The 4,494-nt window shown below is 44.3% G+C and overlaps 1 pseudogene; it reads right to left on the bottom strand.

The window, feature by feature from the left end:
- LOC119320543 overlaps positions 1-1,719 on the bottom strand; it is an 8,643-nt pseudogene extending 6,924 nt beyond the window's left edge.
- Positions 1,720-4,494: the final 2,775 nt, after the last annotated feature.

Raw genomic sequence — 4,494 nt, 5'->3', positions numbered from 1 at the left:
AGATGTCTGCCCGTTAAACACTCAAAATATATTACCTACTACATCTAGCATTGCTCAATAAGTACAGTAGTAACTTCTGCCTCGCTAAAAAGAATAGTAATTGCTGGGAGCAATCCTACATCTACATAATTTATTTTACAGGCTGTGTCAAGTATTAATTATACATCATTGGAGAGGGAGGGGACCTCTCTGAAATTAAGGGGAGGTTAGTCCCAACGCAAAAATTCCGTAGGATTAGGATTTTCGCGCCCAACATGATCATCATCAAAGGCAAACACGTCATCATCAAGTCGATAGCTATCATCTTTCCTGTATCTTTGTCTTTTGGGACATCTAGTTTAGTCGTGTGCAGCAAGGCTTGACTCGCGAGCGTGAACATACGTGATGGGAGCATGGGACAACGGCCCTCATCTGCTATCAAAGATGGAAAAGTGAAAATTACAAAATTACAGGAAGAGGCACGCAACAAAAAACCCGGATGCTCGCCAACGAGAACCTGGTAACTGCAGTGCAGCCATTACTGCTGGCAAAAAAAAAAAAAACAAAGTGACTACAACTGTTACTGCTGGAACTACGTCGGAGCCGACTCGTATGTATCACGGCACCTTCAAGAACACCACTAACACTGAGTACATGCCTCGTTGGTTCTAGACTCTAAACTCCCCCTGTCCATGGATTGATTGATCTATTCTGTATGTTACGTGCAGAACTATGTCTGCCAGTTAAACGCGCAAAATATATTACAGTAGTAACTTCTCCCTCGCAAAAATAAAGTAGTAACTGCTGAGAGCAATATAATCCTAAATCTACGGATGACTTCTGCGGAATTTATTTTATACATGCTGTGTGAAGTATTAATTGTACATCGTTAGAGAGGGAGGGTATCCCTCTGAAATTAGGGGGAGGTTAGTGGCAAAGCTGCCGTAGGATTAGGATTTTCGCGTCCAATAGGATCGAGGCAATGCCAAAATTACAATGGCAAAAACGTAATCGTCAAGTCGATAGCTATCATCTTTCCTGCTTCTTTGTCTTTTGGGACATCTAGTTTAGTGGTGTGCAACAAGGCTTGACCCATCAGCTATCATCCGGCTTGCATGGATGGCAAGCAGGAAGAGGCACGCAACAAAAAACACGGAGGCTCGCCAATCAACCTGGTAACTGCCGTGCAGCCTTTACTTTACTGCTGGCAAAAAAACAAAATGACTACAGCTGGAATTACGATCAGAGCCGACCTCGTTGGCTCTAGACTCTAAACTCCCTCTGTCCATGGATTGATCGATCTATCACTAGCCAGTACGTACAGATTTATCTTGTCATCAGGTGAATACATGTGTGGAAGACTTACAGATGACAGGGTAATGATCCCTGGCCTGCTGGAGGAGGGTGAAGCCATCGATTCCTTCCGCCCGGGTGTGCGCCACCGTCATGACGAGGTCAATCCCGTCCGGGTTCTCCTGTAACTCTTGCAGTGCTTCGACGGGCGAGGCTTTGGTTGTCACTGCACGCCCCAACAATGTGAGGTCGCCGGTATAGATGTTGCTTGCAAGGGCAGAAATTAAGATGAAACTGCAGCGAGGTCAGGGTAGACGACGTACCTTGGTACCCGCAGCCCCTGAGTGTTTGGGTCATGGTCTCGAGGTGGATGGGGTCTTCATCAACAACGAGGACCCTAATCCCCTCGCCGGCGCTGGAGGCCAAGGCGTCGCGGCCGTTCTCCATCTCCGCTCACAGTCGGTAACCAAAGCCTCAGTTTTGCTTGTCCGTAATGAGTGGAGGGCGTTCAGTAACTGGTGACTAGCAGGCTTGCTTTTATACACTATAGTCCATACGTTACTTCTCTGATGAGGGTAAACCGGGTGGTCCCTGTTCACACGCTCCACCTTGTTTTCTTTAAATCTTTTATTATGTAGAAACTAGCATTTTTTTAACCATTTTTGAAACTAGCAAACATGTCCGTGTGCTGCAAAAATCATAGAACCGTAGCCCAATAATAAGTATGGTCCAAGACAGGGATTTGCTAGACCTAGATAAATATTCTATGTTGGCTCACGTGAAAGTTGGCTTGTCATGATGAAAAACATGGCCCGGGCCCCATCCGGCGAAATTCAGGGGGATGGGGGAAGAGAAAATTAGTGAGAACAATTACGTATAACATTTCCTAAGTTTATGTAGATGTAGGATTATTGTTCAAGACACCTCCCACACACATGTCGATGTCCTCTATTTAAACACCGTGGCCCACCCGTGTCGGCACTTATCCTCTTTCTGGTCTATGGCCGTATGCATCACTGTGATGCAGAGGCCGGGGCGATCCCCCTTTTCAATAAAAAAAATCCTCTTTCTGGCCCCCAAAATGCATCCAAATATGGTCAACCCCAAGGCAGTGGGCTACAGGAATATAATACTCCCTCCGTCTGAAAATATTTGTCATTAAAATGAACAAAAAGGGATGTATCTAGAACTAAAATACATCTAAATACATCCCCTTTTATTCATTTTGATGACAAGTATTTTCAGATGGAGGAAGTAAATACTTGTGAATGATAATATGGCACTAAATAGAATATGACAAAGCTTGAAGTTTGGATGATGAGTATGACAAAGCTTGCCAAGAATGCAGCGGCTCAGCTGCAGCACCACTGTTCCTTTTCCTGATTATCTTCTCTCATTCATCTTTCTTCATTCTTTGTACATGAATATAATATCTTGTGAATGATTGATCACGAATCTGTATCCAAATATCTACAGTTTCTAGCTTCATCGAGGAGGGTTGTGTGAACCCAGTGAGGTAGCTGTAGGGTGGTCCATGGACCACCCTGGAATTTGGCCCATTAGTTAAGTACTTTCTTGGGAAAAAAAGGAAAACATATCCGGGCCCAACTCAGGTCTCAGCTCATGTACATGCGAAGCATTGGCTCCTTCATTTAGTCTCCTCGTACGCGTGTACGTACGATGATTGTTCTTTCCGAATTCCCAACTCCCCGCCGTCTGCTTCTCCTCTAGTCTCTAGTCTTGTCCCGTGGTCCATTGAGGCCGGCACTCCGGCAGGTAGGCCTGGACAAAAAGCTCGAAGCTCGATGAGTCTAATGAGCGCTCGGCTGCTCGACTCGTTTGAGCTCGACATTTTCTTAATGAACAGAGCCAAGCAGGAATTTTTGCTCGTTAACACTAACGAGTTAAACGATCGAGATTGCGAGTTTCGTGAGCTACTTGTTAAGCTCGGTAGTAGCGTGATTTTGTTCGTTATAGAGAATTTTTCCGTGACTTCGATCACTCCTAAGTCTATGGCGGGCTATTTGCCACATTCACATCTTTCTCGTCTTCTCATATTCTCGATTTATAAAATCCTACTAGCTGGACCTATGTATGTCTGTAAATATATGCATGTAATGTATCTTGTTTACTGATGCATTTTTCTAACGAGCTGCTTGCGAGCGCTCACGAACATATAGTGAACCGAGCCAATCTTTATATTTAGCTCGTTATCCTTAACGAGCTTAACAATCCAAGCTTTAACGATCACGAGCCTTAACGAGCCGAGTCTTAATGAGCCGAGTAGCTTGTTAGTCCAGCCCTACCGGCAGGGCACCCGCCGACGGCGACGGACAGGCGACCGGCGAAGGCCCCGCGTCCGGGCGGCCGACGAAGGAAGTGCGCACGCACGCATAGGTACAGCCCCATTAGGCTGCGCACTAGTTGTTTTCTTTTCTACTCCAAAATCCAGAGTAAGCTTTTTGTTCTTCTCTAATTAAAAGTACATTTTCCTTTTGCTATGAAGATTTGAACGAGTTACTGAGAGTGCAAGCTTTAAAGTTTTTTGCAATTGATAATTTTTCAATGGAACGGATTGAATCATTGGGGCTTTGTTCCAACTAAGTTACTGTTTTTTTTGTAGAACAGTTGCAAAAATGAAGAGGACAAGAGACATTTCATCCTTATTATCTGATAAGTGAATGAAGATGACATAATTAAGACTTTCATGGTCTTGAGAAGGCGGTATCCCCACAAATAAGGTGTGTTATATTTTACACGAATGTAAGACTTGAACATGAATTTTAATATGCTTTGAAAGACCTTATTGATATGTGCTTTGGATATATACTGTGTGCATATGTTGGTTTGTTAAATTTGTGGTGGAACTTTTTGTGTGTGCCAATTGGACCACCCCGACATAAAATTCTAGCTACGCCACTGTGTGAACCCATCATATGGAGACAAGATGTCCCTGAAAATTCCATGGATCTTCCTGCATGACTCTTTCCGAATCATCTAAGCAGAAGAATTCCAGAGAATAAAGAATATCTTCAAGCAACTGGAACATGACATCTTGCTCGAGATCCCACGCTACCCTCATATTCTTGAAGAACCATAATTCGCAATAGGGTTTGTCCATATGGACCCTGGCTAGTGCCATCCATCTCATCACAGCTAGCGGTGCTTCTGCCTCCTCGAACACCACATCATCAAGATCTTCTTTCTTTCTGCCCCAACTCC

The sequence above is a fragment of the Triticum dicoccoides genome, chromosome 6B, assembly GCF_002162155.2.
Source record: "Triticum dicoccoides isolate Atlit2015 ecotype Zavitan chromosome 6B, WEW_v2.0, whole genome shotgun sequence".
NCBI classification, from domain to species: Eukaryota; Viridiplantae; Streptophyta; class Magnoliopsida; order Poales; family Poaceae; genus Triticum; species Triticum dicoccoides.
This window is presented reverse-complemented; position numbering and strand designations above follow the sequence as displayed.